This window comes from Apium graveolens, unplaced genomic scaffold (genome assembly GCF_009905375.1).
Source record: "Apium graveolens cultivar Ventura unplaced genomic scaffold, ASM990537v1 ctg4051, whole genome shotgun sequence".
Taxonomy (NCBI): Eukaryota; Viridiplantae; Streptophyta; class Magnoliopsida; order Apiales; family Apiaceae; genus Apium; species Apium graveolens.
In genome coordinates, this window is record NW_027418382.1 from 11,511 (window position 1) to 39,066 (window position 27,556).

The 27,556-nt window shown below is 35.0% G+C and overlaps 1 long non-coding RNA gene across 8 annotated transcripts; it reads left to right on the forward strand.

The window, feature by feature from the left end:
• The first annotated feature begins 430 nt into the window (after positions 1–430).
• LOC141701556 (uncharacterized) lies at positions 431–3,639 on the forward strand. Of its 8 annotated transcripts, XR_012566824.1 has the most exons (7): positions 431–648; positions 744–931; positions 1,228–1,331; positions 1,523–1,567; positions 1,662–1,764; positions 2,615–2,708; positions 3,331–3,639. It is a non-coding gene; the product is annotated as an uncharacterized LOC141701556 (long non-coding RNA). The 8 variants fall into 8 exon arrangements; XR_012566827.1 differs by adding an exon at positions 3,158–3,246 and having other exon boundaries at positions 744–1,331; positions 1,462–1,764; XR_012566825.1 differs by having other exon boundaries at positions 744–1,331; positions 1,462–1,567.
• The last annotated feature ends 23,917 nt before the right edge of the window (positions 3,640–27,556 follow it).

The following is a 27,556-nucleotide window of genomic DNA, read 5'->3' on the forward strand; positions in this document are numbered from 1 at the left end:
TCTCTCTCTCTCTCTCCCTCTCCCCCCTCTCTCTCTCCATCCTTCTTCAAGCTTCAACCCTGAATTTACCCCTAATTTTACAATACACCCCTCATTTTAAGAATGTATAAACTTTATTTTCAATTAAGTACAAATGGAGAAAAATTACTTTAACACGCCTTCAATTTCTTAGTTTGCTTTCTACAACTAGGTGAACCCGTCTTTAATTAGCAAGGTTGGGTTAATATTTCTTCATAGTTTGTTTAAATTTTATTCTTTCTCTTAACAAATTTGGGCGTTTATTGAGTTTGGGAGTTGATTTCTTCTATTAAAGTACGAACTCGATGTTTATTATATGCAATTAAAAATGTTTATAGATATTTTTTTTACTTTTCCTTCATGTTGTATAGTGTTTAAATGATTTCTTTTCGGATCCCCGTTTAATTAGAAAAATCCAAAAATATGAGAAGTTGAAGTTTTATCATTTAGTTTTAATATATGTGAGGCGGTTGCTACAAGGCAGGTTATCCTCTCTACTTGGTTTGATTTCTAAGGCAGGTTATCCTCTCTACTTCGCATATGATGGTGAGAAGAGTTTGTTCATTATTGGGGCTCTTCCGAGAAATAGCTCGAGTTCACTGTTGTGCTTGAAGATATATCATCTAATAGGTATGCCCTTCTTTAAATTTGTTTCTTCTTTTGTTACGTACAGTTATGTCCTCTTTGTTATCACATAATTTGTCCTCTTTGTTATTGTTCTGTAGGAGCAATGGAAATATTAGTCCTCATGCTGATGGAAGTCCTAACAAAAACAATTGTAATCGGTTGCGTAGACCTTACCTGTCCAAAACTTACAAGGTCGAAATATCTTATGTTGCGAAGGTTTCCATGCAGTCTATCACATAAGCTTTGGAGTGGTCAGGAGTCTGAGAACTCTCAGGAGGCTTTAAGGGTTTTGGATATTATCCTTAGACAACATGCATCTAAGCAATTATTGTTATTGTTATTGTTCCATATTTTGTTCTGGACATGTCATTTTCAGTTGACTAATAATATTGATAACTATAGAGGATGCTTACTAGTTAGGCAATCCTTCTTCCATAATGATGTGAATAAATTTACTGATGTTGGTGGTGGGGTTCTTGGTTTTCATGGATTTCATTCGAGCATCTGTGTTCTCCTCTGTATTTCTATTGACAATGTTAATTACTTCAACTTGATGTATTATTGTTGTATTTGGTCCTGTAGGTTTTCAATGAAGCGGAGAGGCGAAAAAGATGAGAATGGGGAACCACTGATGACTGAATTATCTGTGTATGACTATTTTTTAGTTGTTTGCTTCTAGTTTTAAGGTGAGGTTATTCGATATGGCATCTTTATGTTTACCGCATTTTGTTTATGATGTTTATAATATCTAATATGAAGTGTACTTATGCTTAAAAATTAAAATTGATTATATCTTAATGTGCACTATATTTATAGAATATAAAGTGTGTTGGTTGGTATAAGAAGGAAATTTGCTTCTACAAGTTTTCTCTTACAGAGTTGGTAGTGGAGCTATGATAATTACAATAGGAGGAGCTGCAAGGTACCTGGATCGGCGTGTTAGAGATAGTAAGTACTGGTCCAGTCTCCTTAATTGTGATAGAGACACTAAATTTCCATTTCTCTTTGAGTTGCAGGTTTGTAACACTCAAATCTGTTTATGGATTGATGTGTTAGCTATAAATATGGCACATGAGTATAGACGATCACCTTATATCTTCCACATTGCAGTCTTTTTTGGTAGGTTTGTCATCCTTGTAACTGTTTGCTTTACCCTCTTCTAAGAATTATAATATTTTGACAATCCGACATTTTAATTATACCCTCTTGCGCTCATCTCTCTTGTTTCCTTTTAAACTCAATTTGATGCCACCATCCCTTTTATAAAGTTGTAATTACCAATTTACTAATTTGGTGATCCCCTCCAAAATTTTATCCAAATTTGGCATCTTGAATGGCACCTTGATTTGTTGATATTATGGGCCTTAGCATGTACTGGTTAACCTGATAGCATAATTGAACTTTTCTTTTTTGTATAGATAGTGTAAAAATTAAAGTGCTTGTAAAAGAGCATATGATTGTGTAGTAATAGAAAGTCTATTGTTTCGAGAAATAACAAAAAGTAACGATGCTTTTTGGTTTGTTTGAAAGTCTGGGAGGGCCCTAATTCTTTTCTTTTGTGTGTTAAAGACTGTGACTTAGAATTTAAGTGTGCATTTCATATTTTTGTATTATGTCTTAAACACGTGTATGCACTATGCTATATGTTAGTTTATGTGCCATCCTCATTATATTTTCTATAACAACAACATGTATATATACATGTTTTCTTGTTGTGGTGATCAATCTTTCAGTAACTAATAATATATGTAAAGCAGCGATGCATGTCTTCTCACTATTGTGATCAATCTCAACTTGATAATATTTATTCTTTTCGCTGTCAATAATCCTAACTAGGCTTCTCTTTATAGTTTCCTACGCAACGTGCTTATAGTAGTTTTAAGATTCAATTACTAGTTATTAGTATCAATACTGTGACATTTAGTGACCCATTTCTGGTTTTTGTTTTATTCTATATTTTTATGTATAGGTTCGGCGTTCAACTTTCACACCCAAACCAAGATCTTTTGAAAGCAAAGCAGTTTTTTGCTTGGACAACTTACTATGAAAGAAAGGAAATTTGGGTATGTTTTAAGTTGTTATGTCAGGTTTGTTTTCTGCAATACGCCTGTCTGTCACAGGACATGTAACCTTCTATTCAACGTGTTATAATGCGCAATATCATGTTCAGAAATACTGATGCCAATGTTGAAAAATGTAGTTATTGGTTGTATTATGTTGTAATATGCAATGTGAGAATGAGATAGGATATAATTGCGTTGCCATCTCTTTAAAGGTAAATTGCAGGATACTAATAAGCAAGCAATTCAGTAATCCTAGTTCCTAGGCTAGGTAGTGGACTTTTTCCTCCCTATGACAATTAGAGCTTCGTGCTTCTTTATTTTTGATTGAAATTTACATTATTTGAGTGTATGTTACACTGATACATCATGTACATATTTTATTGTACACAAGAATGCAATTTCATTTTTTTTAAATTGATTGTTGATGAAACTGTACTTTTATACTTTAGCTCGCAGAAGCCATGTATAGGTACAGAAAGGGCGATTATGAACTAGCATTAGAATTGCTTGGTTCAAAATTTAACGTCAATACTGTTAGGTAATAAGAACCAAATAGTAATTAATATATTTAGACTATTATCATTTTTTTGTTAATCATGATGTCTCTATTTTTGCATGCTAGATGATTGGGGCATCTGAGGAGTAGCTTGATGTTTTTAATGAAATGCGGTATATAATGTTGCAAAATACTGGGGGCATCTGAGAAGCAGCTTCAACGTTAACATATTTCTTCTTGTGGGGTTCCAAGAGAGAAGAGACCTGATTGCGGACTTAAAGTTTGTAATGTTGATGTTTGTATTTTGGTAAAAGCTAATTATGTGTAATTATGGTCATAATGTAGATGTTTGTATTTTGATGGATGTTTGGATGTAAACTGGTGCTAATATATTGGATGTTTGGATGTTAAAAAACTGGTGGTATTAGATGTTGATAAAAATATAATTGGCTATTGTGAAATAATTTTGGTTTATATGTATGCAATAACAGGATTCATATACCAATCAAACCTAACAAATAACTGATGTCATATGGAGGTTTGACATCATCTTATTATATAGCAACCGATGTCTCTTATGAACAAAACATCAGTTTAGTTTAAGATGATCAATGTTAAATTACATCTTTAACAACAGTTCAAAAGTTATTTTAAATACAAGCTTACATAACTGATGTCTAATATTATAATTTACATCAGTTCATAAAATAATCGATGTTAAAAGTACTTATTTACAAAGTCCTAATTTTCATAAACGTTGTCTTTGTCTTTTTTTTGTGTCACATGCTTAAATTGATAGAAATTAAAAGATAAAATATTATTGAACTCGTGATCATGTGTTAAAATGTAATATATTAGAAAAAAGACATTAGTTTCTAAGTTAGAACTGTTGTCTACTGGTATCTTAGACATCGGTCTAAAACCGATGTCTAAAACTCTAGACCTTTCTCTACACATGAAAAGACATCGCTTTTAAAAACTTTTAACATCGGTTTATAACCGATGTCTTTTGATCTGTTTCTTGTAGTGTAGATTCGGGAGAAACTCAATCATTTATTTCTCAAGATTTTGTTGATAGGTTGAATTGTCCAGTTGAATTGTTAAATGAGATTATGACTGTAGAATTAGCAAATCAGGAGCGTGTATCTGTTAACCAAGTGTACGGACTGTGAGATTGAGATTTCTGGAAATAAGTTGGTGCTGACTTAATACTATTTAAGTTAGGGGAATTTAATGTCATTCTAGGAATGGTCTGGCTATCTAAGCATGATGCTCAAACAGACTGTCATAACAAGAAGGTAATTTTGAAGACGCCAGATGAGAAAGTGGTGACGTTTAGAGGTCAGAGGCAAGCAAGGAAGTTCTTAACGATGATTTAAGCTAAAAATTTACTGCGATAAAGATGCGAACATTATATTGCTTATGTAATAGATAGAAATCAGGAGCCAACAAAACTTGAAGATATTCCAATGGTAAATGAGTTTTCAGACGTGTTTCCAGACAAGTTACCAGGACTTCCTCCAGATAGAGAAATTGAGTTTGCGATCGACTTAGCATATGGAATGGAACCAGTATCCAAGGCCCCGTACAGAATGGCGCCAGTTGAAATGAAGGAGTTAGAAAAGCAATTGCAAGGGTTATTGGAAAAAGGAGTGATTAGACCCAGTGTATCCCCATGGGATGCACCAGTATTATTGTTAAGTAAAAGGACGGAAGCATGAGACTATGTATCGACTATCGATAACTCAACAAGCTTACGGTCAAGAAAAAGTATCCATTACCACGAATCAATGATTTATTTGATCAGCTGAAAGGAGCCAAGTATTTCTCTAATATTGATATGAGATCCGGATATCACCACCTGAAGATTAAACCTGAAGATGTACCGAAGACAGCTTTCAGAACAAGGTACGATCATTATGAATTCCTAATGATGTCTTTTAGATTAATTAATGCCCCAACAACATTTATGGACTTGATGAATAGAATTTTCAAGAAATATTTGGACAAGTTTGTCATTATGTTTATAGATGATATTTTGATTTATTCAAATTCAACGAAAGACCATGCAGAGCATCTAAGGATATCTTTGGAAATTTTGAGAAATGAGGAGTTGTATGCCAAGTTTTCAAAATGTGAGTTTTGGTTAAAGGAAGTTCAATTCTTAGGACACATAGTCAGTAACGAAGGATCAAAGAGGACCCAACAAAGATTGAAGCTATTATGAATTGGGAAAGGCCAAAAACACCAACAGAAGTGAGAAGTTTCTTGGGATTAGCAGGATATTATCGAAGATTCATTCAAGATTTCTCGAAGATTGCGACACCTCTGACGAAGCTTACCAAGAAGAATGAGAAGTTTATATGGAACGAGAAGTGTGAAGAAAGTTTTCAAGAATTGAAGAAGATTGATCATGACACCTGTTTTTTCACTTCCAAATGATCAAGGAAAGTTTATAATCTATAGTGATGCTTTTCATAAGGGATTAGGTTGTGTTATGATGAAGCACGATAAAGTTATTGCATATGCGTCTAGACAAATGAAACCTCATGAGCAGAAATATCCTATTCATGACTTGGAACTAGCAGCAATAGTATTCGTTCTGAAGATTTGGAGACATTATCTATATGGAGAAAGATGTGAGATTTATACGGACCATAAGAGTTTGAAGTATATATTCACGCAAAAGGAACTTAATATGAGACATCGAAGATGGTTGGAGTTGATCAAGGATTATGACTGCATGATTAACTATCACCCAGGAAAAGAAAATGTAGTGGCAGACGCGCTAATCAGGAATGAGAGATTGAATGTGATGACAGTACCAGAAGAATTATATAAGGAATTTCAGAAGTTGGAATTGGAGCTCAGAATTTGCAAGCCTAATGAAGCAAAGATGTATAGTATGACTTTTCAGCCAGAATTGTTAGAAAAGATAAATAAATATCAAGAGGAAATAATGGATCAGGATCTCAACCATTTAGTAGGAGAAAAGTTGTGCACTCAGAAGGATGAGCAAGGTATTCTCAGATTTTCTTCCAGAATTTGGATTCCACCAGTGGTAGAGTTGAAGAATAAAATTCTACAGGAAGCTCACAATTCAAAGTATTCAATCCATCCAGGGAGTACCAAGATGTACAGATATTTAAAAGAGAATAATTGGTGGCCAGATATGAAAAGAGAGATTGCGGAATGGGTTAGCAAATGTTATACATGTCAAAGAGTTAAGGCGGAGCATTAGAGACCAAGTGGATTATTGCAACCATTAGAGATTCCGAAGTGGAAGTGGGAGCACATTGCTATGGAATTTATAGTTGGCTTACCAAGGACGAAAGCGAATCATGACACCATTTGGGTTATAGTGGACAGACTAACTAAGTCAACTCATTCTCTGCCTATTAATGAAAGATTTTTACCGGACAATTTGGTTCACATGTATCTGAAGGAGATAGTAGTTCGTCATGGAGTCCCAGTTTCTATTGTATCAGACCGAGATCCACGATTCAATTCCAGATTTTGGAGAAGTTTTCAGGAATGTTTGGGAACCAAGTTGAATATGAGTACAGCTTATCATCCACAAACTGACGGCCAAAGTGAAAGAACAATTCAGACAATTGAAGACATGTTACGTGTTTGTGCTATTGATTTCAAAGGAAATTGGGAAGAACATTTGCCCTTAGTAGAATTTTATTACAACAACAGTTATCATGCCAGTATCAGAATGCCTCCCTACGAAGCTCTTTACGGACGCAAATGTCGATTACCGGTATATTGGGATGAAGTTGGAGAACGTAAGATACTTGGACTAGAGTTGGTACAACAGACAAAAGAAGTTGTTGAAGTCATTCAGAAAAGGTTAATTGCAGACATGATCGTCAAAGGAAATATGCAGATGAAGTTAGAAAGGACATGGAGTTTGGAGAAAGAGATTTAGTATTGTTAAAAGTGTCATCGTGGAAAGGATTGTCTAGATTTAGAAAGAAAGGGAAGCTGAGTCCCAGATACGTTGGACCTTTTGAAATTTTGAAGCATGTTGGCAAGGGAGCCTATGAATTAGCGTTACCCCCGCATATGGAGCACATTCATAATGTATTTCACGTGTCAATGCTTAAGAAGTACAATCCATATTCTAGGCATGTATTCGAGTACGGGCCGATAGAACTTCAGGCAGATTTGTCATATGTAGAGAATCCAATAGAGATTCTAGAGAAGAGAGAGAGAAAGTGTTAAGGAATTGGATCAGTTTTGTTAATACTTAACAATTAAGTATTCTATTTTTATATCCGATATGTTCCAACGGAGTACCAATATTCCGTAAATATAAATATCCCTTACCATATTTTATTTTGTACAAATAATCATAAAGAAACGGTAAAATTATATTATTTATAGAGAAAAACCCTGATATTAAAAGTGTTCTTCAAGATCAAACCTAAAAACGAAGGTGTTATCAAACTCGAAATCAAACGTGTGAGTAACCGAATTGAAGCTTGTGAAGAGTACTATTTGATTCTACAACCTGTTTCACTGCAGAATCAATAGGTTTTTTTTAATATTTTGAATTAATTTGGATCTAATTATGAATTTTTGATTTTGATGTCGTTTGTGTGATTTGATGTTTGCATGTTGTAAAGATTGATTCTGATCATTTTGGTATATCATATGTTGAATTTTGAGTTCAATAACATGTCCAAATCTGTGTCTGATTCTCTGATTTAAAAATTAGGGTTTATAATTAGTTTGAATGTTCTTAATTGAATTTGGGCGTTTTTGATTTAAGGGTTATTGGCTTAATTCGTTTATACCAATGTATATATTGTGAAATAAGGAATCGATTGGTATAAGTTTCATGAACAGAGGATAATGGGTTCGTGCTCGCCGAAGTTGGGAAGCTCGCCAGCGGCGAAGCTTTGAACGGTAAAAATATGTACCGTTTGCTTAAACGGATGCTGCAGATGTGTTGTTGGCATCAAAAGGGACAAGTCCTATTAATTTCATGCTGTTCTGGTTCAGTTTCAAGCGACCGGAAAAGCTCCATGGCGGAGGCCATGGAGTTCCGACAGGCAACGGCGGATGAAGAAGGAGGAGGGGTGAAATTACAGTTTCAACCCCTGTCATTTGCAAAAACTTGAATTTCTGTCCCTGGAGTTTTCAGAAGTTATAAAAATGAGATTTTAGTTTTAAAAACTTTTAAAAATAGTATTTCTATTTTAAAAACTTTCAAAAAATATATTTATGTTTGTTTAATTTCAGAAAAATGATTTTTAATATTTAAAAAATCCAAAAAACATTATTTTAATTCGGAAAATTATTTTTAATTCAAAAATAAATCTAATTTATCTAATTAATTAATTTTAGTTAATATTTATTTTATTTAATTGGTCAAATAATTTAAATATTAATTGATTTAATTAGTTATTAATTGATTTTAATTGATTATTTAATTAAATTTAATTATTTTTTTGATTTAAAATTCCGAAAAATAGTTTCGAGTTTTAAAATATTATTTTAAATAATGTTCAATACTTGATAATTATTATTGAATGATTTTAAAGTCAGATTCGGTTATTCAAACCCTGTTATTTATTTATAAAATGATTCTTTGACTCATTTTAATTCCGAAATGTTTTCAAAAATTTGTATTAAATACCCGAAAAATCATTTCAACCCCGAACTTCCATTAAAAATTTATTTTTATCGAATATCTTACGTGCTATCTGCTATATGTGATCTAATAGATGTGTAATAAGCTTATGTGTATATTGTTTGATTTTTTTTGTCGTAACTTTTAATCCGTACGTCGGATTTGGGTGAAACGAAGGGAAGATAGAAGCTTGTAACAAATATATTAAGATAAGAATAAGTATTGATAAATAATTGTACTGTTTAACAGAGGAATCAGGGTGTAGAAAGGGAAAGCAAGTAGTCGGTGAGTAATAGTCAATAGACGAGCGCAAGTGAAGTGAAAGCCAGTTGAGATTAGGAAAGTGTTTTGAACCTTTCTTGAAATATGTTGCTTAGTATTCCAAATAGTTCCCGTTTTATATTGCAAGTGCTTTGAAGTACTTAAACTTAAAACCCTGATTCTACTTATTAATCTTGAGCCGTAAGCCTTATTCTTTATAAACCATCAATTGTTGAATTCCCAGACACGAACCACAGTTATATGATACTACTCCACAAATATATACATACCATGCACTGATTACCGAAATGAATTTGTTTAACATACGAACATTCATACCTTATACATTATAAGACTAATCCTTGTCACCATTAAACCTTTGTTCTTCTACTATTTGATTCTTTCCCAGGTTGGAAGCCAACCTTTACACATACCTTGTTATACACTTATGGTGTTTGCGAAACACCCTATGCTTTGAAGCGAATGTTGTTTATGATTGTGTTTATTGATTTACATTGTTTATTGTGTTGTTATTATATAATTGGATTATTTTCTAAATGTGGATCATATTCGTGGCAGACTAGATTCGTGATCATATTAGGCCAATGTGTGCCTTGGATCCAGTATATAGAGCAGAGCTATGTGCCTTGCTCGGGGTTAGTGCGTGACTGATCAGAAGCCTGACCTTGGTTTTTAAAATAAAAAGTGAATATCCAATTATATCATTGCTTAACAAGAAACTTGATTCATTAAATCTGTTCAATTGATCATTGTTTAATCTCAGTATTGTCACTGTGACTTGCTGAGCTAGTTAGCTCACTCTTGCGAATATGTTTATGTTCTTTTCCAGTTAAGAAGAAAGGTGTTGGTAGCGAGGATCCCCAGACAAGTGTGCGAGCTAGGCTTCCAGGTTGAGACGGAATAAGCTAGCTGAAGACTTTTGTTTTAGTTTTGAGTTTGAAAATTTGTAAGAATGTTTTATCCAGATGTAAGTTAAACGAGTTAGGATTTAGTACGTTTGTAATGTAAATAAGGTTGTGGCTTGTATGCATACTTTAACCTGTTGCGATCCGTGGTTATGGTAAGTAGGGTTATTGCATATATTATTTTCATAAACACGTTTATATATTATGTGTGTGTGTTGTGAACTCCAAACTTCTAACCCGGGTTTGGAGGGCGTCACAACCTTTTCAATGATGGCATCCTCTTTTGAAACCAAGCCATATCCCATAGTATACCCTTTGTTGTCATCTCCAAAGGTAATGTTTGGGCCAACTCTTTCCTTGAACTCATTGAGCAGGGTAGAATCTCCAGTCATGTGCCTTGAGCAACCATTATCCCGATACCAAAGATTCTTTCTATTTCCCTACACATATCAAAACCAAATGAAGTTGATTTTGGTAGCCAAGTTTCCTTGGGTCCAACTGTGATGCCCTCCAAACCCGGGTTAAAAGTTTAAGGTTCATAACACACACACACACAATATATAAACCTCTTTATGAAATAATATATGTAGTGACCCTACACTTCACAACCACGGATCACAACAGGTTAAAGTATGAACACAAGACACAACTTAACTTATATTATATCGCACCAAATCCCAACTAGTTTAACTTAGAACTGATAATTAAATCAATCTTACAAACTTACAAAACTCAAAATTATAACATAAAGCTCCTGCTAGCTCGATCTAACTTAACCTGGAATCCTAGTTCGCACACTGGATTGAGGATCCTCGCTACCAATAATTTTCTTCTTAACTGGAAAGAGCATAAATATATTCGCAAGAGTGAGCTAACTAGCTCAGCAAGTCATAATATCAATAACTTAGGTCAACCAATGATGATTTGAAATTATTTAGAGGAATCAAGTTTCTTGTTAAACAAATATTAGAATTGGATATTCATATTAAATTAAAAAAACCAAGGTTAGGCTACTGACCTATCACGCACTAACCCCGGGAAAGGCACACAATTCTGCTCTATATATTGGATCCAAGGCACACATTGGCCTAATATGACCACCAATCTGGTATGACCATGAATCTGATCCACATTTAGAAAACCATCAAATTCTAATATAATTCATTATAAAAAAACATCATAATTCAATAAAACAGAATTATAATTAACATTAATAAGACATTTGTCTCAGAGCATAATGCAATTCATGAGTATCACAAGGGTATATCAAGGTATGTATGAAGAATGGCTTCAAGTCTGTAAAAGAATCAGGTAATAGATGAACAAGATTGATGGTATCTATCTCATATCCCTTTCTTGCTGGTTTAATGGTTATCCAAGGTTTATTTCTTTGATGTTACAAGGTATTGTAGAGTACATAAGTTTCTGTATATTCAAGCAATTTTGTTCCATTGTTTGGTGTATGGTGTATATGTATTTGTGGAGTAGTATCGTATTTGTATGGTTTAGAATCTGGGAATTTAACAATCAATGGTTCACAATGACTAAGGAAACATGTAAACCCAATGGCTGGAATTTTAAACATATTTTACAATCACATTTACAATCACATTTTTAACAATGGTTCACATTTTAAACATGTAAACATTATTAATTGGGGGATGATTTACAATCATTTTTTATATGCCCTGGTTTCCCACACTTGAAACATGTAAACCCAATGGCTGGAAGTTTGCCCGCTTGATTCTTGGTAGGTTGATTTTTTTTGGAAAACCTTGTAAAGAACTAGTGCAATGAAATAATAAGAAGGATCCCTAAGTCAAAAAATTTATAGTTGAAAAAGAAGGAATGAGTAATGATTTGAATATGAATGAGACAACCATATCGGACTTAAGATGGCTAGTTTTTCATATTATATGGCATACATCACATGATTAGGTGACGTCCCACCCGACTTTTCATCATTTCGACAAAGCATCACACCATAACACTGCTTGTCTCAATCAGAAAGCAAAACTTGAGGGGAAAATGATTTTGAAAGGAATACAATAATCTTATTTTTCTTATCACTTCATAGAACTTATTAAAGAAAGAAGTCCATGCTTATTCAAGAATCAAGAAGAATATGCACTATAGTATTATAGAAAAGAACGATACTGTTGGTCGCCATCCACATTTCACTTATGCATACCTTCAGAGCTTGTTCGATCAATAGATCCCAATCCAAGTCATATATTAACTTCAGAAAATCCTCTAACATGCCTTCATACATTGATCACTATAATAAATTCCTACTTATTAAGTCTTGTATCATTAGCGCCGTGCCTCCACGTTTAATATTTAAATAATTTGACCATAATTGTGTTCTTACGGAATTCATAATCATAACTTCAAATTTCGTGTATGCCACTTAGAATAACCATTGATCATCCAACATATCGACTCTTTTGCTAATAATAATATTTCTCCTTTAGAAAAAAAATCTAGAAATTTTCTTAATACTCTTCGATCATACTCAGACTTCTTTTAAATCAACGAAAACTTTAAACTTTAATGGTTTCAGGAATTGGATAAATAATGTCTCCGCACATTGATTCTGTTGTTAATACCATCAAACAAGATTTGCACGCTTTTGTTGGGAAATTTTGAAAATTATCCATAATAGCGGGTCCACTTGGCCCTTTGAATTAACAATACTAAGTCTGAAACAAGTATTCTTCTAGGTAATCTGAGTCGTATGACAAACAATTAAATCAACTGTTAATTTGAAAACCAATTTTTAAAACTTATTTGGTTTATAGAACTTTTAGAAATTTTGTTAAGAAAATCTCTTTCGAAGACTTGTTTATAATTTTAAAAATCGCACATCTAGTCGTCATTACTATATGAGTTGGTTGTTGTCCTCCTCAACCATAACAAAGTACCAAATTAAGGGAACAATCATATAAGAGTCCATCCACTTCAATATATCTTCTACCCCTTATTGGGTATATTTCGCCTTCATTAGTCGACGAAAACTTCTGTTATGGTTGTGTACTATCTTATTCTTAACTCCATTCCAATGATGCCGTCTAGTACTATTGGTGATACTCTCATCATCATTTTTGATATCTTAAAGTACGACAGGTCTACCCGATAGTCATCAAGTCTATTCTATATAACAAAACAAAAGTCTACTAATATCACACCATATCACTACTATTCATATATCAGCTGTCATAACACCATCATTTATTTCCAAGGAAACTTAGAATCTCCAATCTCCTCAAACTCCTTCAAAACTCATCTAGCCCACTCCACAAGATAGTCAGGGGTGGCATGCTCACTAGTGGCTCCATATAACCTGGCAGCGGCTATTGTCCGGAACACATGAATCCTTTTTCTAAGCTCCTTCTCACCTCTCTCAGTATCTCTAGTACTCACAATATGTTATAGCTTTCGAATATGTCCTCGCAGGTGCTGTTGATCCATAAGACATGCCTCAAGCTGATTGTAATAACCCCAATTTTTGGAAATTTTTGAAACCCTTATGAATAGTGTTTTTGCTGAATGAGAAAACTTTTCATGCCACACTATGTAGGGGTTATGATATGGATATTCTGAGATTTTATTAGTACTTTATATGGGATATAAGTGTATGTAAAGATCGTCAGAATCCAAATCCGAACACTTTGATTTTTCCCGGAAATCCAATAGATACGGAAAGAATTGAGTATAAGATAACAGGATAAAAGGATTTAAATTAAAGGATTATAATAGAGGATCATAAAAAGGAATATAATATATTGAGAAAGGTTAAGGGAACCTAAGTAATAAGATCCCGGGTATGATCCCTCAAACGATAAACGAAAACGAAAGTTAAGCGAACAGTATAACAGATCAGCGGTCATTAGGCAAATAATTAGGAAGTTAATCAAAGGGATTAGAGAGGATGATGTCACCCAACCAATGAGAAGAGGACAAGGAGGGGAGGATGACATCATGAGGATGACACAAGCATGACATGGGAAGGAAGGAGATGTGGTGGCTTTTTAACCACACAAAATCAAGGGCAACTAGGTAATTTACTAAAACAAACACAAAAATCAAACCAACCAAGCCAAGCAAATCATTTTTCATCAAAATCAAAAAGAAACCAAGGCATTGTTCTTCATGCTCTCGGCCAAAACAGAACCAGAACACTAAAACTGCTGTATCTCCTTCATTTCTCACTCAAATATTGTGTTCTATATCTCATTGGAAAGGTATTGAGATGGCCTACAACTCTTGTTCACAGGTCTCGTCCAAATAATCATGGTAAGACCCTCATTTTTACAGTTCTTTAAATCGGACTTTTAGAAACTTCAAAGCCTAACTTTGTGTTCTTGATTTCTTTGGAAAGATCAAGCTTGTAGGAGGCTCCCTAAGGCTTCCTAGCAACTTAACACCTCCCAAGGAAGGTATAAACTTCAAACCCTAGCCTTTACTTTATTTGTTAGTAAGTTTAATGGTTGGTGTTGTGAAATGAGAAGCATGGATTGTGATTATTAGTAGTTTGGTTTGATTTGGAAGTGTTTTGGTAATTGAAGCTTGATTATAGTTCATAGGTCTTGATTGTGGTTGTTTGAGTTGAAAAACCTTGGAGATTATGGACTGATGTGGTATGGTTTAGGTGAAGTTTTGTTGTATTGATGGTTATGAGTTGGTTGGTGGTTAATTGGAGTAGTTTAAACATTGGTAATCGCGTAAACATAGCCATCGTAACGTCCGATTTTCTTTGGACTGTTTTTGTGCATAACATTAGAACCCGAGAATCCCCTGCTAGATTATGACCACTGCCATGTTTAGATAGCTCATGTTACGAGCTTCGTTTTGATATGTAGTTCGTTCGATTCCGATGCACGGTTTAGGAGAAACGACCGTTTCAAGTAACGGCATTTCGCGAACGAAACTTTTCCCCTCGCCTTACTTTGAAACATAGGTTAAAGACCAAAAAGGGTTAATTAATGTATGAAACATTTATGGTAAGTGTGTTAGGCAGTTGGTAAGACACTCGCGAAGGAATCGCCTTAAAACTCGTAAAGGTTAAATTATTAAAAATGGTGGAGCCGAGGGTACTCGAGTGACTTAAGAGAATCAGTAAGCGCAAAACAAGCGTTAGAGTCTAAGTTAGTTAAAGTATAGATTTACAAGTGACTTTGGTTTAATTCCGACTTACTTGTTGTTTATAGGTTACCAGACTCGTCCCGAGCCATTCGTAACCCCCAGTCGCTCAGGCAAGTTTTCTACCCGTTATACTGTTGTTGTGATGTAAATATATGTATATGCATTATCTTGTGATAAGTGCATGATTGTTATTAGCAAATTTTGCGATATATTGGAGCATGCTGATATGGTATATATGCATGTCTGTTTCGTAATCTTGATATATATCTGTTGATTCAATTGATTCAGTTAATAATACCTATGCTAGAGGATAGCGGTAATTTGCATATACCCTTAGTATAGGGACCCAAAGGTGAAAATATTTTCTAAAACCGGGAGTCGAGGATCCCGAGTAGATTTTGTATATATGGATATGGATATATATATATATATATATTTATATATATATATGGTTATAGTCTTCCAAACTATTAATCGAATAAGGTTTATTCGATAACTTTAACTTTATTTTATTATTGAATATTATTTCGAATATTATTCGAAGGCGTATGACTCCTTTTATTTATTTATTTGAATATTATTTGAATATTCATTCGAAGGCTTATGACTCAGTTTATATTATTTATTGAATATTATTTGAATATTCATTTGAGGATCTATGACTCCGATTATTTGCTGAGATATATTCTTTATTTTATTAAAGAATAAGGTGTCAATAATCAAACTTATTTTCGATTATTCAAATAAAGATAGTACTTTCATATAAGTATATCTTTGGTTATTTGATATCCATTTCAAGTATAAGTTGTAATACTTCTACTTCAATTATTTTTATAAAGATTATTCTTTATGGGAATATTATTTAAATAATAATATTCAGTCATTTTCTAAATATTCTGGGGACTGATTTACTTCATTAAATCAGCTTTACTCCAAACACTCTATAAAGTGTTTTCAAGTCTTCAAAATGATTTTTAAAAGTTAGAGCGGATCCCAAAACTCATTTTTATATTTAAGATCTTCCTTTTTAAGGGGATTTAAATACTCGCTCAAAACCTGAGGGATCCGGCTCTGTGGTGTGTTTTATATTCGCAACAAGGTTGCTGTTTTGATAAATGAATTGATTACTTACCCAACACTCGGGAAGTAAAATTCTTGGAACAAGTTAATCCATTAACAGGCATCGCCTGGGAAATATCGGTGAGTTCTCCTTTCCAAATAGATACGACTTCTTGGTGGAGCCGTATCAACAAGTTTCTACTTGGGGAAAGTGGGGACGAGCTTTATGTTTCAGAATCATGGATTTCATCTGAACTAGGAGTGGCATAAGTGGCCGAGTAGCGCCGGCCCAGCCTTATTATATTGGCCCAAATGGCCTGGAAGTTCCGCTAAGGCGGTCCATTCCTTAGGAGTTCAGTGTTCGGTTGACAAGTAAATCCGACAGGTTCTCCTCTACATGTAGAAAATGGTGGGGTTGTACTACTACGACTGATCATCGTGAGTGGTCTTCCTGGCGCGGCAAACTCCCGTAATGAGTTCATCATCCAATTGGATAATTTCTGCAACACTACCCAGAGCACTTCGATAGAAAGGCTACGGTTGGGCGATTGTTGAGTGTTGGCAGGGTCAAGTTTTCAAAATGATGTTTGCATCAAATGAAGTATCTCGTAACTTCATTTTATTTTGATGATATTTTAAAGATTTAATCTATTCAAATCTGGTCTTGTAGTCTCATCTACGTGATGAACTTTTGAAACTAATTATATCTTGAACGGTGGTAGTTCAAGTAGTATTTGGAAAATATATAAGTATATTGGAGTATCTTGTAACTTCATCTTTTAAACTTATATCTAGTAAATGATTATCTTATGCATGACAAAGATTTTCAGAAAAAAACGTTGAGACAAGGTTAGATATATGAGATCACCTTGCAACAATATTTTTATACAGTTATAAACTGGAACTCTGTGTATATTATGTATGGAAGAGGACTTCCAAGATTTTGAAAAGTATATATGTATATATACTGAATATTTTGCGACTTCATCGCATTAAGATATCAACTTGGTTCATTTCTTTTGACCAAGACTTTCATGAGTACTATGAGAAGGCTCATATACTATTAATCATTATACATATTATTTTGGTGGGCTTGCTGCTCACCCTTGCTTTCTTCTTTCATCACACAACAACAGATAGAAAAGATGAACAGAACCAAGCTCCCGATTCGCAAGCGATTAGGAGACGTTCCGCAGTTTTCTAGAAGCATTGATGCCGCCGTAGCTGAGGTAGGAACTACCAATAGGCTAGGCTTTCAACTTTTGATGTACCAGATTTATTTATATTTATGAATTGTAATAATGGCAAAGAAATGTAAATTTATTCAGAAAACCTTTTAAGGTGTATTGGCAGATAATTGTGGAATAAAATGACTTGTGGTTATTTTTGGATGTTCATCTCTGAGACTATAACGTGTGGTGTGTGTGTTTATTGTGGGGTCACAGTACAGAGTAGTTGAGTAATTATTAAGATTGGGTGTTATTAAGGGAAATGGAACTCGTGACGACCCGAATCCCCGACCCCGGATCTGGGGGTGTTACAGAAATGGTATCAGAGCTAAGCGTTATAAACCTCAGAGATGATGGGACGTTAAGATAATAAGTTCACTAAGATAATAAGAACTCTTGCCAAGTTCATAGTCGGACTACCTAACGTAGTACTGACAGTTAAAACCCTTATGGGAACCCTTATAAATGTAGCGATAGAAGCGTAGTTCATTATCGTATATGGTAGCGGGACTCCGAACCCTGAAGTTGAGGAACATCAACGCGATGATGTTTTATTATTTATTGGGGATCAGATTATGGATCCGATAGAGCATCCTAACGCGGGACCGGATGATGTTGATATTGAGGATGTAGCGGTTGAGGATGTTGTCCTAGAGGGATAGTTGTTGAGGAGGATCCCATGGAGGATCCTGGCAAGATTGGATAAAGGACCACTGATGAATTGATGACCATGGTTAGGTCGACTACCAGAGGTAGGATTGGCCGGTCACTACCGGAGGTTCGTTCAAGTTTGTAAAGATAGTAACCCCTTTAACGCGGCTTACTCGTAAGACTGAGAAGTTCGAATGGACAGAGAAATGCGAGAACAGCTTTCAAGAACTGAAGCAGAGGTTGGTGATGGCCCCTATGCTGGCATTGCCGGATGAAAAAGGAGATTTTGTGATTTGTAAGTGACGCTTCGCATAAGGAATTAGGGTGCTTCTTAGCACAGCAAGATAATCGCGTCTGCGTCAAGACAATTAAGGTAATATGAAATTTGATATCACCGCCCATGAGCTTAGGCTCGTGGCAATAGTTTTACCCTAAAGATTGGAGGCACTACTTGTATGGAGAGAAGTGCAAGATTTACACAAACCATAGGAGCTCTAGTACCTTTTTACGTAGAAAGAGCTCAATATATGCCAGAGGAGGCAGTTAGAGCTAATCAAGAATAATGATTGGGAGATTCTTTATCATTCGGGGAAAGCCAATATGGTGGCTGATGCCCTTAGTAAAAAGGAGAGACTCAAGATGATAATGTCTTTTGGAGAGTTTATAAGAGATTTTGAGAAAATGGAAATAAAAGTGAAGGTAACCGGAGCCGGTACCGAAAAGCTGTTTGAGATTGCAATACAGCTCGAATTATTGGAAAAGATCATATTGTGCCAGAAAAAGTTATGAATGAAGGCAGAGAGCCAACAATTAGATAAAAGATTAATATCGAGAAAGATGATAAGGGAATAATGAGGTATTCCTATAGAATTTGGGTTCCGAAAAGTTCAAGAGCGTAAGGATGAGAACTTAGATGAGAGCCATAGTTGGAGGAATAAGATTTAGAGCAAACCCTGAACGTGATAGTCAGGGAGGTCGCCATCAAGATAGAAGGAACCCATAACATAATGGAGTGGAAAATGAGGATTTTAAAAAAAAAAAAATGACCCCAATTATGGGGAGTAGGATGAAACATTTCATACTAAGGAAACCGAAAGTCGAGTAAGGAAAGGAGACCCGAGACGGTACTCCTATACGACAATTCATGGACCTGTCTAGACAGAACTTAGACTATTATCCCCAACCACCACCTTGAGGAAATAATGCGATAGGAAATTCTTTCAGGACCTTTAAGTCTCTAAGCTCTCAGAGTTCCAAGGAACAGGTTGACCTAGTCGAGGCAAGAGCCTGGCTAAAGGAAATAGAGGAATCATTTGAGATTCTGAATGATTGACGAACCACAAAAGACTGTTTTTGTCACTTACCCTCCTAAGAGAGAGACCACCCGCTGGTGAAAGACCAAGGAAGGCACGGAGCAAGAGATTATAATAAACTGATTTAAGTTCAGTCAATTGTTTTCGGGAGAGTAATTCCCAAAGATAAGGAGATAGTGTAAAAGCTTTAGAGCCAGAACAAAGGCAGACGAGTATGATGAATTATGAATCTAAAATGTAAAAGTTGTCAAGATTCGTTCTAAGGACACGAATCCAGAATGACGGGATGTTTGAAATCAATGCTTATGTTGTGTTGGTTCATGAAATAATGATAAGAGAAAGGGAAATAAAAAGAAACTGAAGTGGAAAGGAATGTAAAGGCAATAGAGTTTGAGGAATGATAAAGGAATTGGGTATGAGGAAACCCTAAAGACTCATAGTAATAGAAATAGAAAAGTATGTAATCGTCAGGATGAGGGTGATTCACCATGAGTTAAATTGATGGTTGAAGGTATAAGAGATACATATATTTTATCCCCTGTAAGTTGGGAGGATTCGAGGAAACCTTGAGATAGTTCGAAGGATAAATAATGAGACGCAGATAGACTGAGGAGACAAGGAAGTAAGAAATTAGGAAAATTGGATGAAGGAAGTGACCTTCAAGAATGTGAAGTGTAAGACCAGGGGCATGATACCCAGAAAGGGAGACGCCAGGTATGAAAGATATCCCAACATTGAGATGACTGTTGAGATAAACAACAAAAGTAAATAAGGAATTATTAAAAAGAAGTTCACGTTGAACACTACCAATATCTTCCAGAACATCCTTGTTATCGTTACCAAATTAGGGAAGAAAAGCGGATAACCGTTGTTATCTTTTGGAGGCCATATTGATTGACCTCATTTTGAATACAGATGTTATTGTGAAAATTAGGCATATACTATCGAGGTGGGAATGATTGAATAAGATACCCTTATCAGGGATATATGACTTGATTTATCCATGGAAGGATGCATGTACCTTTTAAAGGTGGAATTAAGGATAGAACATCGGTAACTTAAAATGAATCCTCGGGGAATGCATAAAGGTTGGAATTTCACCCTTAATAGGGATATTATGAGTTTTGACAGTATGAATTGGAAAGGATTAAGGTAATAATAACCTTTAAGGATCAGTGGAGAAATTCTTCAGAAGTATATAGACAATGGTTCTAGTATTAGTAAGTGGTATTTTGATATGCCCTGTATATAGGGAATACAGGAGGAACGATTAAAGGATAACCTTAGAGGTTTTACAAGGAGAAAGGAAATATTCGAAATTCTCAAGAATAAAAATGTTGATAAAGGAAATATGACATAATTATAATGTTGCCAAGTGGGGCACGTGTTAAACCACGAGAAAGTATGGATCGAACCAGTAATGGTCGAAATTGTTCAGGGCAATTAGGACTTAAGATAAAAGATGTTCTAATTATGATTGAGAGTCAGTCATGACAGTGATTAACCTCTAAAGACTGAGGCAATAACTTATGGAAAAAAAAATGGTGATTTTTTTTTTACTCATCAGATTTTAAGGAAAGCATTTTCACATAAGCTGTGATTGAAATAAGGTAGAAAATTTATTTGGAGGTGGTTAAAATGACATTGACTGTAAGGAAATTTTACTATCAGGAAAGGCTAAAGAGGTGGCCGACACTTTAACGGTAAGAGGATAATTATAGGCGCTTGTGCCAAAAGAATACAGTGATGATGGTTAAAACTGTGAAGGTTGTATTATGGTTTGGAAGATTGACATTCCTCCTGATGACTGTGCAATATCCAACCGTAATAGTAGTTGGTAAAGGTTTAATTCGTGTAATCGCCATGAACGGGCTATCTATCTTAGAAGGTCCTATCTTGAGATAAGCCAGGACCATGTTTCAAAAAGGACTAGACGAACCTTTGAGTTAAGTCTTCAATTGAAGGCATACGATTAAGAATTGTATTAACCTGCTATCGTTGCTTTGACTGAAACTCTTCTGCAATTTTATCTACTTCATGTCATGAAAGTACGTCAAGTTCAGGAGTGTTCTTCATGAATCATGAACGGTGATCATGTTACCTCCTTAGAAGAATTAGATACGAGATGTATGGACTCCGTATGGTTAGCTATTAAGACTTCATGGAAAATGAATGACTACAGTAGGTCAGTGGTGGACCATAGTAAGGCAGCAATGATTCTGCGAGTAATGAGCTGATTACAACCGTGAGAGTTGTATTGGAATGGGTGTTGAGATTGAGTACCACTAATCGGGTCGTGGTAGTGTATAAGTTATCATTGATAGACTAATTAAGTAGAGTATCTACCTATTGAATATTTATTCTTTCTTATCAATAGAGAGTCATATTATTATACGAGGAAGGTTACGGTGCAAGCATAGAATTCTAGTAACGATGATGTCTAGAATGAGATCCCAGATTCGATTTTCGATATCGAGGGAGTTTCAAAGGTGATTGTGTATAAGCTCGAGGAAGAGCATGGGTCCATAGAATGATGGACGGAATAGAAATATTTAGGCATGAGAAATACGATGCTATAATACTTGTTGTTGATATAAATACATATATGTTTTGTTCTTCTATGACAAACCTCTATAGTTCAGAGGTAGATTCCAAGCCAGATATTTTATGGCAATAAATTTTTTTATGAATATACAATTCTCTTCAGTTCGTTCTTTTCTCTTCTTTTCATTTCATGTAATCTGAGAAGAACAACCCTTCCAGAAAGGGGAGGTATTGCCGAATGACTATCTATCTGTGTGATAGAAGCCTAGTAGGATACCATCTATTGTTTAATTGCTTGTCAAGTACTAAAGGCTGGCCACCTTCTGTACTAACTATGCAATAGGACAAGTGTTCGTGATCATAGTGATCTCTCAACAAATTCCTTTACTTCTATTTGATTGATCAAATTCCGGAAAATAGAAACAACTGAAAAAGGAGTAATAAAGTGGTGGTAGTATGCGGAATGGGAACACGTTCGTGATACTAAGGTTGACGTGGTTATTAAAAGGTTATAGAACGCTAACGAGCAAAAGTATAACCAGTATAATATTAGGAACGGAAGGTAGTAGCGATTACGAACTGGAAAAGAATGGGTATTGAGACGCCAAAGCTATAGTGCTAGAAGCTGTGATAAAATTCCATGCGATAGACTTGAAAGAATTTGGAATGATCACTTAACACGGATTGAGTTTTCTTACGATAATAGATCACATGTCAGTATTGAGATATCGCCTTATGAGATCCTTGAGGGAAGACAATGTCGATCTCCCTTATGTTAGGATGAAGTTGTAGAGCGCAAGATGTTCGGACCCGCAGTAGTCCAAAGGATCAAGGATATAATAGATTTTAATCAGAGGACGGCTGGTAGTAGCCCAAGATGGTAACATGAAGTATGTTGATTTGACACGAAAGGACAAGGAATAGGAAGTGGGGGACCTAGTATTGTTATAGGTATTCCCTTGGAAAGGAAGGATGAGGTTCGGAAAGAAAGGGAAGCTAAGTCCACGGATTGTTGGACCCTTGGATATATTAAGACATATTGGGAAGATAGTATATGAGCTAGCCCTACCCCCGAATATGTAGCAAGTTCATAATATGTTCCACGTATCAATATTAAGAAAATGTAATTCGGAAGCCAGATAAATAGGGGCATATGAGCGCATAGGCATGCGACCAGACATAACCTATAGGGAGCAACCAGAAAGGGTTATAGATCGAAAAGGGACAAGTGCTTAGGAGAAGGGTTATCAAACTAGTCAGAGTTTGATGGTAGAACCACAATGTGGGAAAATTGACTTGAGAGTTAGAAAGTGCAATACTAAGAAAGTATCCCTATTCATTTCTATCTGATTCCGGAACGGAATCCTTTTAAGGAGGGGAGACTGTAATAACCCCAATTTTTGGAAATTTTTGAAACCCTTATGAATAGTGTTTTTGCTGAATGAGAAAACTTTTCATGCCACACTATGTAGGGGTTATGATATGGATATTCTGAGATTTTATTAGTACTTTATATGGGATATAAGTGTATGTAAAGATCGTCAGAATCCAAATCCGAACACTTTGATTTTTCCCGGAAATCCAATAGATACGGAAAGAATTGAGTATAAGATAACAGGATAAAAGGATTTAAATTAAAGGATTATAATAGAGGATCATAAAAAGGAATATAATATATTGAGAAAGGTTAAGGGAACCTAAGTAATAAGATCCCGGGTATGATCCCTCAAACGATAAACGAAAACGAAAGTTAAGCGAACAGTATAACAGATCAGCGGTCATTAGGCAAATAATTAGGAAGTTAATCAAAGGGATTAGAGAGGATGATGTCACCCAACCAATGAGAAGAGGACAAGGAGGGGAGGATGACATCATGAGGATGACACAAGCATGACATGGGAAGGAAGGAGATGTGGTGGCTTTTTAACCACACAAAATCAAGGGCAACTAGGTAATTTACTAAAACAAACACAAAAATCAAACCAACCAAGCCAAGCAAATCATTTTTCATCAAAATCAAAAAGAAACCAAGGCATTGTTCTTCATGCTCTCGGCCAAAATAGAACCAGAACACTAAAACTGCTGTATCTCCTTCATTTCTCACTCAAATATTGTGTTCTATATCTCATTGGAAAGGTATTGAGATGGCCTACAACTCTTGTTCACAGGTCTCGTCCAAATAATCATGGTAAGACCCTCATTTTTACAGTTCTTTAAATCGGACTTTTAGAAACTTCAAAGCCTAACTTTGTGTTCTTGATTTCTTTGGAAAGATCAAGCTTGTAGGAGGCTCCCTAAGGCTTCCTAGCAACTTAACACCTCCCAAGGAAGGTATAAACTTCAAACCCTAGCCTTTACTTTATTTGTTAGTAAGTTTAATGGTTGGTGTTGTGAAATGAGAAGCATGGATTGTGATTATTAGTAGTTTGGTTTGATTTGGAAGTGTTTTGGTAATTGAAGCTTGATTATAGTTCATAGGTCTTGATTGTGGTTGTTTGAGTTGAAAAACCTTGGAGATTATGGACTGATGTGGTATGGTTTAGGTGAAGTTTTGTTGTATTGATGGTTATGAGTTGGTTGGTGGTTAATTGGAGTAGTTTAAACATTGGTAATCGCGTAAACATAGCCATCGTAACGTCCGATTTTCTTTGGACTGTTTTTGTGCATAACATTAGAACCCGAGAATCCCCTGCTAGATTATGACCACTGCCATGTTTAGATAGCTCATGTTACGAGCTTCGTTTTGATATGTAGTTCGTTCGATTCCGATGCACGGTTTAGGAGAAACGACCGTTTCAAGTAACGGCGTTTCGCGAACGAAACTTTTCCCCTCGCCTTACTTTGAAACATAGGTTAAAGACCAAAAAGGGTTAATTAATGTATGAAACATTTATGGTAAGTGTATTAGGCAGTTGGTAAGACACTCGCGAAGGAATCGCCTTAAAACTCGTAAAGGTTAAATTATTAAAAATGGTGGAGCCGAGGGTACTCGAGTGACTTAAGAGAATCAGTAAGCGCAAAACAAGCGTTAGAGTCTAAGTTAGTTAAAGTATAGATTTACAAGTGACTTTGGTTTAATTCCAACTTACTTGTTGTTTATAGGTTACCAGACTCGTCCCGAGCCATTCGTAACCCCCAGTCGCTCAGGCAAGTTTTCTACCCGTTATACTGTTGTTGTGATGTAAATATATGTATATGCATTATCTTGTGATAAGTGCATGATTGTTATTAGCAAATTTTGCGATATATTGGAGCATGCTGATATGGTATATATGCATGTCTGTTTCGTAATCTTGATATATATCTGTTGATTCAATTGATTCAGTTGATAATACCTATGCTAGAGGATAGCGGTAATTTGCATATACCCTTAGTATAGGGACCCAAAGGTGAAAATATTTTCTAAAACCGGGAGTCGAGGATCCCGAGTAGATTTTGTATATATGGATATGGATATATATATATATATTTATATATATATATGGTTATAGTCTTCCAAACTATTAATCGAATAAGGTTTATTCGATAACTTTAACTTTATTTTATTATTGAATATTATTTCGAATATTATTCGAAGGCGTATGACTCCTTTTATTTATTTATTTGAATATTATTTGAATATTCATTCGAAGGCTTATGACTCAGTTTATATTATTTATTGAATATTATTTGAATATTCATTTGAGGATCTATGACTCCGATTATTTGCTGAGATATATTCTTTATTTTATTAAAGAATAAGGTGTCAATAATCAAACTTATTTTCGATTATTCAAATAAAGATAGTACTTTCATATAAGTATATCTTTGGTTATTTGATATCCATTTCAAGTATAAGTTGTAATACTTCTACTTCAATTATTTTTATAAAGATTATTCTTTATGGGAATATTATTTAAATAATAATATTCAGTCATTTTCTAAATATTCTGGGGACTGATTTACTTCATTAAATCAGCTTTACTCCAAACACTCTATAAAGTGTTTTCAAGTCTTCAAAATGATTTTTAAAAGTTAGAGCGGATCCCAAAACTCATTTTTATATTTAAGATCTTCCTTTTTAAGGGGATTTAAATACTCGCTCAAAACCTGAGGGATCCGGCTCTGTGGTGTGTTTTATATTCGCAACAAGGTTGCTGTTTTGATAAATGAATTGATTACTTACCCAACACTCGGGAAGTAAAATTCTTGGAACAAGTTAATCCATTAACAGGCATCGCCTGGGAAATATCGGTGAGTTCTCCTTTCCAAATAGATACGACTTCTTGGTGGAGCCGTATCAACAAGTTTCTACTTGGGGAAAGTGGGGACGAGCTTTATGTTTCAGAATCATGGATTTCATCTGAACTAGGAGTGGCATAAGTGGCCGAGTAGCGCCGGCCCAGCCTTATTATATTGGCCCAAATGGCCTGGAAGTTCCGCTAAGGCGGTCCATTCCTTAGGAGTTCAGTGTTCGGTTGACAAGTAAATCCGACAGGTTCTCCTCTACATGTAGAAAATGGTGGGGTTGTACTACTACGACTGATCATCGTGAGTGGTCTTCCTGGCGCGGCAAACTCCCGTAATGAGTTCATCATCCAATTGGATAATTTCTGCAACACTACCCAGAGCACTTCGATAGAAAGGCTACGGTTGGGCGATTGTTGAGTGTTGGCAGGGTCAAGTTTTCAAAATGATGTTTGCATCAAATGAAGTATCTCGTAACTTCATTTTATTTTGATGATATTTTAAAGATTTAATCTATTCAAATCTGGTCTTGTAGTCTCATCTACGTGATGAACTTTTGAAACTAATTATATCTTGAACGGTGGTAGTTCAAGTAGTATTTGGAAAATATATAAGTATATTGGAGTATCTTGTAACTTCATCTTTTAAACTTATATCTAGTAAATGATTATCTTATGCATGACAAAGATTTTCAGAAAAAAACGTTGAGACAAGGTTAGATATATGAGATCACCTTGCAACAATATTTTTATACAGTTATAAACTGGAACTCTGTGTATATTATGTATGGAAGAGGACTTCCAAGATTTTGAAAAGTATATATGTATATATACTGAATATTTTGCGACTTCATCGCATTAAGATATCAACTTGGTTCATTTCTTTTGACCAAGACTTTCATGAGTACTATGAGAAGGCTCATATACTATTAATCATTATACATATTATTTTGGTGGGCTTGCTGCTCACCCTTGCTTTCTTCTTTCATCACACAACAACAGATAGAAAAGATGAACAGAACCAAGCTCCCGATTCACAAGCGATTAGGAGACGTTTCGCAGTTTTCTAGAAGCATTGATGCCGCCGTAGCTGAGGTAGGAACTACCAATAGGCTAGGCTTTCAACTTTTGATGTACCAGATTTATTTATATTTATGAATTGTAATAATGGCAAAGAAATGTAAATTTATTCAGAAAACCTTTTAAGGTGTATTGGCAGATAATTGTGGAATAAAATGACTTGTGGTTATTTTTGGATGTTCATCTCTGAGACTATAACGTGTGGTGTGTGTGTTTATTGTGGGGTCACAGTACAGAGTAGTTGAGTAATTATTAAGATTGGGTGTTATTAAGG